Source organism: Tachypleus tridentatus, chromosome 6, assembly GCF_004210375.1.
Source record: "Tachypleus tridentatus isolate NWPU-2018 chromosome 6, ASM421037v1, whole genome shotgun sequence".
NCBI lineage: Eukaryota > Metazoa > Arthropoda > Merostomata > Xiphosura > Limulidae > Tachypleus > Tachypleus tridentatus.
The window spans coordinates 66,165,043-66,181,728 of NC_134830.1; the positions used below are offsets into that span (position 1 = coordinate 66,165,043).

The 16,686-nt window shown below is 35.0% G+C and overlaps 1 pseudogene across 1 annotated transcript in view; it reads right to left on the reverse strand.

Annotated features, from left to right (window-relative positions):
- LOC143252716 (uncharacterized) overlaps positions 1–16,055 on the reverse strand; it is a 67,368-nt pseudogene extending 51,313 nt beyond the window's left edge. The window contains exon 1 of the transcript XR_013029117.1: positions 15,901–16,055. The product of XR_013029117.1 is annotated as an uncharacterized LOC143252716 (transcript). The remainder of the gene's footprint in view (positions 1–15,900) is intronic.
- Between the last annotated feature and the right edge of the window lie 631 nt (positions 16,056–16,686).

Below are 16,686 nucleotides of genomic sequence, written 5' to 3' on the forward strand. Positions count from 1 at the left end.
AAAGTATTGCTCACACTAGAAAAATGTCTCCTAATTCGAATTTTATTTTTAGTTTGTGAAACGTGCCAAAGAAATATTTGGAAAAGAAAAACTTACTTGGAGATCATAACTTGGAGAAATCTGTTATTAAAAGACATTTTATGACATTTCAGTGGGACAAAATGTTTTGTTTACTGTCAGTTAAAGGTTCCTGTAGAAGGCCACGAACTTCTCAATAAATACAAGTTTTATAGTTGCAATAATTCTTTGTGAGCTTATTGAATAATCAACACAAGTATAGATGGAGCTGCATGCTGATTCATTCTAAACCATTACGGAAAGTGTTCTAGAAGACGCAGAGGCACAGAATTAAACAGAAAATCTATAACCTTCTGAGTTAAGTATAACTTGTTTTATTTTAAAATTGCGCTTGTTTCCTTATAAACATTGTAAATGCGCGGCTAATTACCTGACTACTGAAAGCAAGCTGTTGTTTGTTTAAATGTGAAACTGCAATAATCCATGGAGACGGTGTTACTGTTATTTATTCGAGGAGAGTGATAGAACTATGCTTGTTATTTTACGGTGACGTCGCTGAAAATTTACTGTTACTTTTAACCTTCCTGTCGGCCAAACTTAGAAGATTTGCTAGGCTGCAGCGCACCAATTATGGCCTATCCGAGCACGCCTTAAACCCCACATCATAAGGTTATTAGTATGGGAAGCACGAGACACACGGACGTTAGTATCACGACTTACGGCACAGTGACCCACTGTAGCACGTGGTTTCAGCACGACAGAGACTGGAAAATAAAATAAAAAATAGAAATAGGCTCACATAGACTGGAATAAAAAATGAAATTTTCACTCCTTTAAGATCACTGCGGGGAGAAGTTAATTACAACAATAACTAACTGCTCGACGTTCGCACAAAAGCCAGGAATTTCAAAAACTTGCAAAATTTATACTGCACGAAAAAAATGAAAACTGTACTGACAAATAGCGAAACTTGTTACAATATACTCCAAATATAAATATTTACAATATCATCTATATTATTATGTTGTTACTAATATTAAAATGCCCATCACAAGAATTTTTAAGAACCATTTTTTTTTCAAACTTTCTTTTTTAACCAAAATCAAGAACTGATTATATGAAAGCTAGAAGTAATTTCTATAAATTATAAAGAACGGCAAAGCTCCAAAATTATCTTTTCGACGATTATTTAGTATTAGAGCTTTAGAATAACATGATTTTCGTACCCACCGGTTCACCTGTTGCATGGAAATTTTCATTTGAAAATTAGTAATTCTCTCCGTTTTTGTGAAACGTTTATGAATGTTTTTTGCTTTTGCAAAGTGATTTATCAATGGGAGGCCCATTTTCAGTTTAACGTCACAACTCACAATAGGGTTCCTATAGAAGTTACAGCGATGAGAAAGGTTGTCCAAAACGTTAGAATCAAATAGAAAAAGAACAAGGAAGCTGCGAAGCAGAAGAGATAGTAAAAACGTTTTTTTTTTCTCACTGAAAGCACTTTCGTTGTCTTAGATTGCTCAGTGGCTGACAACTTAGATATGATTGATCAGACCTCAACCGTCTAAAGTCATTACAAATAGCTGTAGAACGCAGAGTTTTTCGAAATCTTATGGACATTACGAAAACAATTATTACAGTGCAATCAAGGTTAAAATAAAATAACCCTCCACAAAAGCTTACTTTGGAAAGACCTTTCATCAAAGCCAAAACAAAATTTTGGTAATTTAATTTTGTTTTTCCAAGCGAGTTATAGAATCTTAAATTTACACAAAGTCTGTACGAGAGATTAGTCTTTTGGGTTTCCTTGTGCTCAAATTTGTAAAGAAAACATTGTAATTTTTGCAACGTCAACACAAGATTTCTCATAGGTTTAAGAAGTGGAGATCTCTCTCCACCGAAATTAAATATTTCAATCTCTGTAAAGAGATATTACCTAAATAATCGATTATATAAAATAGGTATATTATTATCGAATAATAATAGATAAAATGTGGTTGAAAAACTTTGGGAACTCCTTACAACTGCAACTAACAACACGTGCACTTACGTAATTTACAATAAGGAATAGAAAGAAGAAAAGTGATAGATTTTGTTTGGAATAAGTTAATCCAAATGAAGTTGGTGACCACTGAATACCGTTTTATAAGAATATTTGACCAATAAAATAACATTCTAAGACAAAATTAAAACACGTATAAACGAATGTGTTATAAAACTTTTTAAATTAATCTTACATCCCATAACACAAAATAAATAGGAAGAAATTACTTAAGATCAGGAGTTACACTTCTAGCACGTTACCTCTTATCGCCAGAGGTGAGGTTTAGTCGAAGCTGTGGAGGCTAAAATACACATATATCTCACTACTTCATAACGTTTATTTGTTTTGAAGTTCGCGAAGTGCTACAACAAAAGGCTATATACTACATACGCTAGCCGTCCATAATTTCAAATGACAGAAGGCAGATTGTCAACAACAACAACCACTGCCAAATTTTAAGCTACTATAATCGAAGAGTGGACTTTTACAAAATTTATAAATCATACACTGCTCCAATGTTCAGAACGCATGTTTGCAGAAACGAGACGAGAACCTCGAACCATCGAATTGAGAGTACAACATCATGGCACACACAATAAAGAAAAGAGGTGCATTGGTGCCATCTAGACGCTAGAATAAACGGTAAAAAATATTAAGCTTCAAAGGAGACAGAGAAATTCACGCAATACAACTTTTGTAACCAAAGATCTCGACATAAAAGTCTATTGACATATTAACACTCATAATAGCAAACACAGTAAACTCGCCACCTATAAGTACCACCCACCTCTGTCCTTAGTCAGCTGTATCTAATGCATATGGTTGGCTTTACTGGTTTTCAAAGGGTAATTTTAATGTTTGAAAGTAATTTCTCCACAATTTCTTTCATCAAGTTCAGTTTTAAGGTGTTTAGCATCTATAGAAAATGTATGGATAGGCGTCTATTAAAGTGTCTTTTATTAGCAATAAATAAGCAAAAAAACAAGATGATCCATTGAGTTCGTTTTACTGTCGGCGTATTAAAGAGATTAAAAATGGGAGTTCTTACATCATTGATCAAAATACAACGTACACTCGTAAATTACGGTAACAAATATACATGTCGTTACAGAGTAAAATATCTATACGTCAAAGTGCTAGTTTTTGCGTGTTTTCAAGTACACACCATTCACGTACGGTAACGTCGACTTGGGTTCACAATAATAAAAAGTACACACGGTTACAAAAGACTACTCGGCGATCCCCTCATGGGGAAACCGCTGTTTAACTTAACTGTATACACTTGATTTAGAGATCCAAACCATCACTTGGACGTACATAACTCTCCAAACAAGGAATTCACCGCGTTGAGAAGTTATCTACTGGAAATCCCCGACTGTTATGTCTATTAGCTAGGCTGGCTGCTTCAACATCAAAAACATTAACCACGTGAATGAGAGAAGCACGTAAGTGAAGGTCATGCTATCAATTATATTAACTTGTAGAAGATTATTTTAAAACCACAGGACATATAACATTAACAGCTGACATGAAGGAAGCTCTCGATATGAAGGAGAGTTTGTAGTTTTTAATATATATATATATGTGTGTATGTATGTGTATTATATATATATATACAAAACTTTCGAAATTAATGAAACTGTTATCTTACCTGTCTCCCTACCTGAGTTCAATTTTATTCTCTTATTATTGATTCTTAAAAGGAAACACTAAAAAATATTCTAAGTCGTGGGGTGCGTTGTAATGTGACGATCAATCACACTTTTCTTTCATAAAGTATAGCCCAAGAGATGACTGCTTAGGGAGGAATAATGCAAATAGTTCTAGTGTGGCTTGGCGCGAAATTCCAAAAAAATATACAAACAAAAATGGATGTAATATCCATTTTTTAAATACCAGTTTATAAACCTACTATCGCTATATCTCACAATCACTTCTAATTGTTAATATTCAGCAAAAGCTTAGTCCCACTGCAGCAAAAGATTTTGCTTCGATCAAAATTTTAAATCAGAACAATATCCAATTTTGTTAAGCGTTAACCAATCTGCAAAACAATTTTAACATTTTCAATATATCGATATACGTCAGCAAAACAGTTAGACGAAATGTTTAACTGATAAATTTTCATCTCTGTTTCGTAAAGCAGGCGCATAATACACAAAAACAATTTTGTTTCACGAACTTGGACGTCGTTAAATAAAACGTAAACTTTACACGCACTGCAGGACTATCACGCTTTCTCATATCCTTTAAACATTTCTTGATTTTAAATTACGTAACTTTAAGTGATGGAGAGGTGAAGTTCCAGGAAAAGGATTAATGGTCTTATTTTATGATTAAATAAGTAAAATACTAAGAGTTGATAAAAAGTAATTAACAGTGCTAAATCAATTGTTAAACATCCTTCTAACGTCGAATTAAAGAATCTGAGCAGGAAGGAACACGAACGTGAAACTCTTGGTGTGTTTTTATAGACTTTTCAAAAATGTTTAGGCCCAGCATGGCCAGGTGGTTAAGGCACACGACTCGTAACCCGAGGGTCGAGGGTTCGATTCCCTGTCACACCAAACATGCTCGCCCTTTCAGCCGTGAGGGCGTTATAATGTGATGGTCAATCCCACTATTCGTTGGTAAAAGAGTAGCCCAAGAGTAGGCGGTGGATGGTGATGACTAGCTGCCTTCCCTCTAGTCTTGCACTGCTAAATTAGGGACGACTAGCGCAGATAGCCCTTGTGTAGCTTGGCGCGAAATTAAAAAAAACAAAGAAACAATCAAAATTGTTTAGTTCTTGATTGAAAATAATTTTACTTCCGAGATTCTGATTACCAGTGTATGTTACAAACTTTTAAGATCTGTTTATTATTAATTTTTTTTAGTTTCTTACCTGTCTCTAAGAGTGTGAGTAGGTGGATGAAACCATGGCAGGAAAATCGAACTAACGACCATATTCGAGAGCGACGTACGCTACGGTATTGATAATCTAGCAAAGGGTCGAACTAGCACGAGCGCAATGTAGAGCCCTAGACAACCAGACTGATAAGAGTACAGCCCTTAGCAGGCGGAAGCATGTAGTACGATATCGACTCGTCAGCCGTGCTGGTTCTCATGGAATGCTTCCGAACTTGGAAACAGAAAAGAACACCACTGTTTGACTCACGGACGGCACTGAGCTTGGTCCTTATAACTTTGTGACTTCTGATAAGTTATAGACATAAACAGGTAAAATAAACAAACACGTACATAATAAAGCGTAGTTTTCCAGTTCTTGTAAAATGTGGGAATCGGAATAATGTTTTCTCACAAACATAACCTAGTGATGTTAGCCGATAAACAAATACTGTTTAAAAATGGCTAATTTAATTAAACTTAATGGAAACGTCACAAATTTAATGCTGGTTCATTTACACGTAAAAAAAAAAAAGTTTTATAGGTGACACCATAACTATAATAAATGAGACATCTGTAAACTGTGCATATGTCCTTATATTCCTCAATTCTATAATCATGGAGATTCACCAAGTACCAATTGTTTCCAGTATTAATCATACAAACCAATTTGTTGCTTTTTATTTCTTCCAAAATAAATTAAACCTTGCGCAGATAGTCTAGTTGCTTTGCGCCATAAAACACCAAACCAACCAATTAAAAATTTTAAAAAGATAACACTTGTTTACTACTTGATCTGTATATCTATTTTAGTGATTTCATCTGCGACCAATTACTTACTATAACAGTGGGAAATAATAACATATGATAAGAATATTCTAAGCTGTTGGAACCAGTTGTCCATCCTTTTCAGTGATTCCTGTAACGAATTTATTGGCTGCTACAGTGATGGAAAATGATACTTGGAAAGAATGTTCTGTTGTGTTGGAACCAGTTTCTCCTTCCTTTTTAATGATTTCAATAACGAATTCACTGGCTGGTACACTGAGGGATAATGACACTTAATAAAAACGTTCTAAACTGTTGGGACCACTTCCTCCAGTGTCAATAGTTTTCAGTCTGATAGCACGATTGCGTACTGTACTGAATGATATACCATCGCAATTTTCAATAAATAACACATTTCCACATTGTATGAAAACGTTCCACAAATCTTTCACTGTCCATAGAACAGGAGCTTCCCACCTCTTGTAATCAAGACAAAACATTAAAAAACAAACAAAAACTGCAGTTTCTTCACATGATTTTTCATCGTTCTCATGAAGATAGCCGTTAATTTGATGTGATTGGAAGCTTTTGAGCCTTTGTAATACTTGCTCATTATCTTGCTGCCTATAAAAGTAGTTTTTACTTTGTGAATGGTATTCCTCCAGATAAGCTTAGGGTGTGTTTTAGATTCCAGTTGTTTTTTAATGCTCTGCTGTGCATTTTTTATGCTTAAGTAAAGACCTCGCGTAGTTTTGAGCAAGATTCAAACTGAACCAAACCAATCATTCAGTAACCTTGCTGTATAAATTCCTTTTCCTTAAAGAGCAGTAACATACATTCCATATCTATTCAAACGATATTGCACTGCCATATGTTCGGGAATTTGTCGTGGATCAAGTATACATATATATATATATACATAGATGCAAGTATTCAAAATGTCGCCCGTGGCGCCCCAGCTCTCATCTTCGGCGATACTCCAGCGAATTAACATATGAAAACTGTATATACCGTGTTTCTCCGATAATAAGACCTACCCATAAAATAAGACCTAGTGTGATTTTTGGGGATAGTTTTAATATAAGCCCTACCCTTAAAATAAGCCCTAGTTAAGAGTGGCAGGAAGAGGAAAGAAATAAAAAAAAATTAATTTATTAATTAGTTTAATAGTTAGTTAATTAGTTTGTTTAAGTATTAATCAGTTAGTTTAATAGTTTAATAGTAGTTTATTTTAAATGGTTAGTTTAATAGTTTGCAACATTAAATAGAATATAATTTTTTTAGTCATTTTCACTCCAGCCCGGGTTACAAGAGATTGTGACTTGGGTGACAAACTCATGGAACAAAATTACAGACAACTGTATTGCCAATGCGTTACAAGTAGCCACTTGGATAAGAAATTCTCATTCCATGAAACCTCTATTGCTCAACATGAGAGAGTAGGTGCGAAAATTCTACAAGAAATTGAGTTAAGTGAAAACTCAGCAGGAATTTTAAAAACAGATGATTTGCAAGACATTCCAGAGGATGATGATATGATTGTTTTTGAATAAATTCCTGTTAATGAGTTTCTGAATGTTTTTCGTAATTTCTATTTATTTAGAGGTCTTATAATTTTTACTTTGTAACTTCATTTTTTTAATATATCAAAATTAGACATCCCCCGAAAATAAGCCCTAGTGTCATATTTTGGAGTGAAAATTAATATAAGCCCTGTCTTATTTTCGGAGAAACACGGTATATATATATATATACACAATGCATTTAGTCCTCTGCATAATTAAACATAATTTAAGTGTAATTAAGTTAAAGCTGAGTAAATATGACTTAGTGAAAGACAAGCTCTTTTTCTCGTTCTTTTCTTTATGCCCCCATAGAGACAAGTTCCAACTCGAGACACGTGGAAGCATTCTCTGGATTTATTGATAGCAAGCGGAGCGTCTTCTCGCGAGCTGAACGCGTTAGAATGCTGCTATATGACACTAATTTGATATATGTGTATATGCGTGTGTTATCAGATAGTGTTATGATATGTCATTCTTTTTTTAAAAAAAGGTTTAGTTCTCTTCTCTTTTCTTTCAGCTATTAAGCGTAACATTCAACGTATGTGGGTGAGCGGCAACATTTTAAAACTTAATAGTTTTTCTTTTTCTTTTTTCATGCTAAAAAGGAGTAGCAGTGTATTCTATCTCAGCGCTTGTGCTACACCACCCCTACTATTTTAAACTTGTTTTAAATTCGCTCTTCAGTTAGATGTGTTTCCCACGGCTTAGTGTAGCTTTCAAGTGTAGTTGTAGCGCCAAAGAAATTGAATTTATCGAGGCGGCGAAAGCATCGATTTAATCGATTTTCCTGATCAGTTATCTTTTATTTAAACAACCTCGAAAGCTAGATTAATAGCACATGTTATAACAAAACACCTGCACTTGTAAAACAGCAGAATTTAAAATTTTATAAAGACTGTTTTACTCACAATGCAACTAGTGACTCAGCAATAAGTTTGAAGGCATATAACGCTAAAAACCGAGTTTTTATTCCCCTGTGGGCGAATCAGGCATAGCTAATTATGCAGCTTTGTTCTAAACAACAACAGAATGTGACACACATTATACAAAAATGTTTACATTTCTAGTCAGCATGATACAATTGGAAACTGAATGCACTACAGGGGCCTATTTATATATACAATTATTTTAAAAAATATATAACAACAAGTTTCAAGTTAACATTGACGTAAATTATAGTAATTTCTCATACAAAGTAGATAGTCTATTGCATCTTTTAAATACCAAGATGGTAAAGAAAACCACAGATACTAGGACTTTACGTTTAAGGTGAGTTAAAGTGAACATGCTGTAATAACAGTACCCATTAATAATAATGTTAAATTACAATTCGTTTTTAATATACACCAGCACGTTTTCAATATTGTTGAAATTAACACAAATTTATATATATATAAATATTACTTAATTTTTTCAGTAAAATGTTCTAATCTTTGTTGTAAAATTAGCATTATTGTTTTAACTACACTCGAAATAGAATAATACAACATTTATAGACAAAAGAGAACGGAATTATCTGTAGCGTTTGTTATTTTCTTTTTGTGTCATTACCAGGTAAGCTAAAAGGATATATTGCTGCTAAAGTTATTAATAAACCAAATTTTATACACATATATTTTAGCATAATTTAGTTAGGTTTATTTCTACTGGTGTATTTAGGGATATAAGGTTTCCAAACCTTATACCATTAATATAAAGAAAGAAAAACACGTGTAAGGAAAAACAGTCAGTAAAAGAACTACCACAGGATACTGTGTTAATCATTACCATGGTAAATTCGGGTTCTGAGTACACAAACTTATATTAGGCAAATTTTAGATAAACTGCAACAAATAAGTAATGATTTTAACTTACTATATCCTAGTTCTTGTAATATACGTAAGAAGAAGCTGTGTGTGTGTGTATATATATATATATATGCTACATCAAATGCATGTTAAAGAAATTCTTCCCTCACGCCATGTTCTGTGAACTAATGATTTAAACAAATTGGACTTTGGACTTCGATCGTTTGTAGTTAAACCTTGGTAGATCAATAGCATTAAGATATATTTATCTAACGAATAGGACGTTATCATTTGTCATTTTGGTACATGTTACGTCACGCTTGATGAACCACTAAGTTACCTATGAATAATAAGGGAAACCACATATTTGGAACGTATCAATGCGATGTCACTACATAAAAGAGGACAGGCTGAAGCTATATAATTACACATATATTTCCACACTCTATGATAGGTATACGAAGCTCGATCGCTTTGAAAGGGCTTTAAACTTCACACTTCATTTATTAACGCGAGAATGTAAAAGTGACTCCATAAAATCAGGTCCTCCAAAGTACCCCTCACAACTACGTCAGGTTTAATATATAGATACACACATAATCCACACTTTCATCCCTCACCAGTAAACTATCATAGGTCTTGATATTCTATATCTAATACTTACTAACTCTTTCTTCAATACTATAATGATATTATGTCACTGCTATGTGCATTTAATTCTTCAGGTCCTACTTCCCTCATCACTTCTGGATCTTAAGACAGTAATATATCATTATATGATGATACTTTTGATAAACAGTAAATTAAAATGCCAACTTAGGCTTACAACAACTAATCATCATTGACGTACAAGACACTTATGGAGAAAAATTATATGGTGTCATTAACTAAGAACTTAGACATTGTGGGAAACCCAAAGAAACTTCAGGGGTGTGGGTGGATGGGTGGTCTAGGGAGCCTGTGAACGTGATCAAACCAGAAAGATAAGAAGTCGTCTGTGACGGTACTGCAACTGTTAACACGCCATTAAATCACAGAAAAGCAGTTGTTTCAAACGTGGCTTAACTAAATCCTTTCTCATACTCCTGTTGTTTCCAATTCGAAGTTGTGTTAACTTTCTGGTGAACTCAATCCTAGTTTCATTAAATAATACTGGTGTTGATTTTAGTCATAACTAATTACAGCTATGAAGGTCATTTTTCTACTTTTAATAGCTAAGTGTGTGAGTATAGAATTTAATCTGTGTGTTTTCTTATAGCAAAGCCACGTCGGGCTATCTGCTGAGCCCATCGAGGGGAATCGAACCCCTGATTTTGCGTTGTAAATCCGAAGACATACCGCTGTACTAGCGGGGGGCAGGATTTAATCTAAGCCTTCTATTTGACCAAACTCCTTGTAATATTACCTTAAACCAAGTTCGAAAATATTATTAAAAGTAAGATCAACCAAATAACGTTTCAGCGCAACGTAATCGACGGATGTTTGGATTTTCTGGACTATTACTTTAAAACATATAAATTTTAGTCAATTATTTATATTGGGTTGTATTTATGCAAATATATGTCAATTACAAGTATTTTTCTTTCTATCTACTGAACACTATAATTCGCTTCCTTTTGTGTAAGACCCGACATAGTCAGGTTGTTAGGTCGTTCCACCCTACCAGTGAGAGGGTTATAACGTGTCGGTCAATCCACTATTCATTGGTAAAAGAGTAGCCGAACAGTTGGCGGTGAATGGTGATGGCTAACTAGCTGCCTTCTCTCTAGCTTTTCATTGATAAACTAGAGACGGCTAACGCAGTTAGCCCTCGTGTACCTTTATGCGAAATTCAAAATAAACAAACAATAAAAACTTTTGTGCAGAAACTCGTAGCAAATGCATGAAAGAATTTAGTAGTAATACAAAAATTATGTTTTTGTAATTTTTTGCTAATTATACATAATTCAATGTTGAATCGAGTTCTTTTCTAGTATAGCTTCGTGTATTGTAGTGAATGTTTTCGTTGCATAATGTGCCGTTAACTGGGTAATATTAAAGCGTTAATTAATCTATTGTATTACGTTAATATAGGAGCATGACTTAATCGAAATATCCCCCAACACCAACTACTGGTGAGTCAGTCGTAAACTTAAGCTTGAGAACTTATAGTGCTAAAATTCGGGTTCGATCTCTGTTTGGACACAGTACTCATTACTGTATTTTTGTGCTTAACAACAATATAATAAATTCCTTAAATGTTACTTAAAACAATATATAAAAACAACAGAAAGAATAATGGGAGTTATACAAGTTAGTTTAGATAACTGGTTGGGACCCTTAATACCAGTATAATTCATTTACTGGCCTACCAATTAGTGTCTGCTAACTTCAAGAGGTAAATTTATTTAACTTACTTACTCCCATATAGTAGTACCTTATTTTTATTTTTATATATTTTTTTCATTTAATTTACTTATTTTTCTTTACTTTAGAGAGCAGTCAACTTCCCACAACTGTATGCAAGCAGTGAAGGAGGACACAAACGTGGGACGTTGTGAAATTGAGCACCCACATCTATTATTTCTAGTACTTTAATTTCTATTGCTTTTTCTTATTTATTTTCTTTATGTGAGACTGGAGAATGAAGGTAAAGACTGATAGACGGTGTATCTCCACCGCAATGTGGGTCCTACTTCCGCAGTCACCTTCAAAACCCAGGGTACATTTTATATCCCACATGTACCCTGGAATCCTTTCAAGTAGTGCAGCGTTTTTTATTTTTGTTTCAGCTTTTTCTTTGTTATAATAAACTAACATTAGTCAGAGGTTTGGATTTGCCGTTTTTAACGCAGTCCCTCCTTTATATTATAGTTTTCCTTTCGGTGGACTCAGCAGATAGCCCAATGTGGCTTTGCTATAAGAAAACAAACACAAACAAACCTTTTTATTTTATTTTAATTAATTTTTCAGTATTAATATTCTTTATATAGATATTTTCTGTATATATATAAAAGTAGAACAAGCGAAAAAACATGATCTGTCAAATAATTTTGAAAGAAGACTGTTTCAGGTTGAATGAATATTAATGGATTTACAAGAAACAGACACGAACGGCAGAGAAGCAAGAATACAATAGGTGTATACCTCTGTTCTACTGAGCTTGGAGAGGTTTGTTTGTTTTTGAATTTCGTGCAAAGCTAAACGAGGGCTATCTGCGCTAACCGTCCCTAATTTGGCAGTGTAAGACTAGAGCGAAGATAGCTAGTCATCACCACCCACCACCAGCTCTTAGGCTACTTTTTATCAACAAATAATGGGATTGATCGTACATTATAACACCCCCACGGCTGAAAGAGCGAGCATGTTTCGTGCGACGGGGATTTGAGCCCGTGACCCTCATATTACAAGTCGAGCGCCTCAACCATCTGGCCATCTCAGAGTGAACGTGGAACTTCCACTAATACTGATAATGGCTTTAAGTTCATTGTACAGAAATAAAACATTGAAAATTCGCGATGTATTTCCACAACAATACCGGTGAGACGTAGTCATGAATAAAATATATCATGTAATGACAAGTGATATTTTGTTGGGTTTTTTTTCAATTATCTATCTTCAAAAATACCTACTAAAAATAATTTCAATACACCTTGAAGTAAAAGTACTCCATGCATTAAGAAACGTTTGTTACGTGTATTATAAGTCTATGGCGCGAAGAAATTGAGAATAAGTTTCTATTAATTTACGATGTAATTCTATTATATTTTTATCACATTCTCTTTTACGGGGTGTACATATCCACTTCATAACCAGAGGTTTTTTCTAAAGCCTAGATATTTTGTTTTTATGAAACTAAACGTTTCCGGAGAAGGAGAGACAGGTTCTTCCCACGATGAACGACCATAAACGTATTGAACAGCAAGCTCTTAAGACCAAACCTATAGTGTGTTTAGTTCCATTTACTATCCAAGTGGCCTGCACAGTATTAAGAGTTCAGCAAAAGGTGTATTAAAAAAATAAAAATTTCCGTTGTGAATGTTAAGCCCGTGGGATTCGTGAATGTCCCCCACTACAAATTTAATACTCTAGACAGAGAGAGCGAGAACCGATTGTGGATGTACCGGTTTAAAAGGGAAATTTAGCTAGTTGGTTGCGTACTCTTATACAACATGTCGCGGAATGCCGCAGCAAGGCGGCCGCGTCCATTGCTATTGACGGGAGGTGCCGGTATGCAAGCTAATAGGAGTGGGAAACCAAGCGTCAATTTGACTTGGCTTACTTACTTCTCTCGGTGCTCGTCTCTCTCCAGTAGAACGTAGAATAGAGGAGGGTTTCCTGGCCAACTGTAGCCCGCTCACACCCTTTAAACACATGCAAGGGCACGAACGGCAATCAGTGCCTAGACCTTGAGTAGCTATCAAGTTTCTAAACTAACTTTAAAACGTTAGTCAAGTCTTGCCCTAGCAATGTTGTCCACGTAAAACAACTATTACAGAGAAACGGACCTTACCATAACATCAAAGACGTAGACAAATTATGGAAGTGCTTCTTTTATGGGATACTTGTACGATTACAAAGCACGAGTGTCACATCACACACGTGGCTGAAAATCTCTCTTTACATAGTCAAAACACGTAAGATATGTTGGATACTCATTACAAGGGAAAAAGATGACGTAAACTTCAAAGTCAAACATTTCAAAATTCTTTCTACCAAACCCCATTTTCTATGATAACACTTTGCGTCTTCTGGAACTTTCTTCAAGGTTGTCTGTAACTCGACACAAATACTGCCACGTTCATTGAAAGATACTTACCTATTCAAGGCAGCAAAAAATCAACACCATCTATGTTAATCTATGATCGGCTTAGAATAATTTCAAATCTTGTTTTCATTATTACTTACTCATTTTGTCGTTGTTGTAAAGAAAGAAAAAACAACATGCCATAATAGTTAAACTTTGCTGCATTGGTGACCCATTAGGTTCTGTTGTTGTTGGTTTTTTTGTTTTTGGTTTTTTTTTTTGCTAACAAAAAATTAACGACTTTCTCAGCCACCAGTTTGTTTGTGGGAATATTTACCTTTTGCCTGAGTCGCTCGTCCGACCTTTCCCCTTCAAGATATCGGGGTGGTCTGTGTATGTGGTCGGCGAAATGGTTGTCTATTCGACGGATCATCAAGAGAAATGTCCAATAACTGTCACTTGTCATGGGTTTCATTAATCCCGGGGAAACCTTCAAATGGTTATCTCTGGGGGGTACTTTATCCCCTTTCTTTGATTTTCGTTCCGTAAACTTGTTAACGTATTTGCTCTCCGACCCCGGAAAGGCTAAGTTTAAACCATTGAAAAACAAAAACATTTCACTCAAGACCTTTCTTTAAAATGTTGTCCACTGCTATCGTAGACTCCATAGGTTATAACAAAACGTAAAAAAAAACACTCTTCATTGTTGTATCTTTACGTAAGGAACATGTACAAACTAGAAATAAATTATCTACACATATCAAAACACATGCTTGCGTGAATGTTATCGAACTGAACACGATGGCTTACCCTATTCACATCTAAAAACTACTAAAGTTGATCTGCACGCATTGAAGTATACTTTAAAATAATCAATTCTATAATTTTATACTAGAAAATCATCCTATACCTGAAATAAACAGACTTCAAGATTCACTCACAAAAATTTATAAGACTAATTTAAATCCTGTTAAGCAACCGTTCATTTGTGTATGTGTGTGAAAATAGAATAATATTAATTTGTATAACGATTACGGGAGCGAAATGCAAAAAATGAGCAGTTTCGTGAAGTATCTCCCTATGCCAATCCCCACTCACTTCGCAAGCATTTTTCATTTCTGTATAATATTTTTATTTTTGCATAACTGAATTATACGATCAAACATTTAAAAAACTGTATGATGTTTGTGCAGAAAACAACAATAAAAATAAATAAATAAATTGGATGTACCACTAAACTACGTAAAAGTGTCGAAATTCATAAGGCAGTTAGATTATAACGTAATGCAGTGTATTCAAACATGAGAGAAGTGTTGTAGATGTAAGAGTTGGGAAGACGTCAGAGGTTGGAGAGAGACTACATGTTGCTTTCAAGTTCACAATTTTAACACGGATCAAAATTGTTCTCCCGAAAAGGGTACCAGCTAATCTTTATATTATAGAGTATCTGTCCATAATATTTGTTTGGAGCTTAATCTACAATAACGTGAGAAATGAAAGGTTTATATTTTGCCTACATCACGAAAGCTCGGACTAACACTTGCTACGAGTGAACAGAGTGTCACATCGCCTTGCGAAAACTTATCCAAAAGTTAGAAATACTTATCTCCATAGCTTCAGACAAAATGAGAAACGTTTGGAGAATTGTTAGCTCCAAGATGGCATAATATATTTGTAGGACCGGTTTGTCATTAACTTAAAATCAAGGATATTTCGCTGAGGCTTGCCTGTGATCACGAGTGTGCCTAAACGCGCACAACAGCTTCAGATGAAACCTTCAAAGGCTACGTGAAGAGACAGAGAAAGTGCAAATTAAAATTAGTAAACGGACTTCCAGACACATGGTGCCTCCTTGAAAGGAGTATTAAAGCCTTAAGTATAAGACAGTGGCAGTGTAACTACCCTAGCAACAACGAACTAGAAGAGGAGTGCAGTTTTTCTCGAGAGAGCATCTACGGTAATATGTTGTCGCCATTTTGGTTCAGTGGTGTAGACGACACCCGAGTAGCGTGAATAAATTGGCAGATTTTTAGTAAAAGCAAAGCTTATTGTAAGTTTAATAAGTATCAGTTCCATAACTAGAAAGACTAAGGACCATCTACTTACCTTTGGTTTTGTGGTCACGCCAAAAGATTTCCCAAAAAATCGAAAATATGCAGCACCTTAAGAGTTATCCTTAACTGCTCCTTCCAGTACACCGACATCGGAACGGCGCGTCTGCTTGCCTCGATCTGCTGGCTGGCTGACGAAAGTCACGTGACAGAAGTCCCGGATTGCTTTTGTTCAGACCAAGTCAGCAAATCGACGGATCTGAGTAACGCGCCACGTATTTTTATTCCCCTATTTCCCGCTCGTTCGTGAGGCGTGTAGAGTGGTAAACATAAGACCAGCAGCAAGCGGGGAAGAGAGAGAGCTCGAGTTGTAGCCTGAAACACTAATTCTTGCGTGACATATTCTTGACAGGGAGAGTGCAGGATTTGGATTGAAGAGAGCTAGCTGTTTGAACGCACGAGAACGTCTAGCTATACGTCACTCCTTCACTGTACACTTTCATTTAGGATATATATACGTTATTTTAACAGTAGTTTGGCTTTCTATCAGTATTTAAACATGGGGAAAAATAACGAAAAAAATATGCAATTCAGTTTTGAAAACAACATGTAATTTGTAGCTGTATTTCCTATGTAAAGATAATGGCGCTGATCAACTAAGAATAAACACACCAATACCTAGAATTCGAAATCAATATTACCCCCAAAACCTCGGGTTCTTGTTAAGAAGGAAAGCAACAACAGAGACAGTTTGTAAATAACAGATCGCAATATTTGATTCTCACTCGTTTTATAACGTATGAAACTTCAGAGATATTACATCATATGATGAGGTAAAACG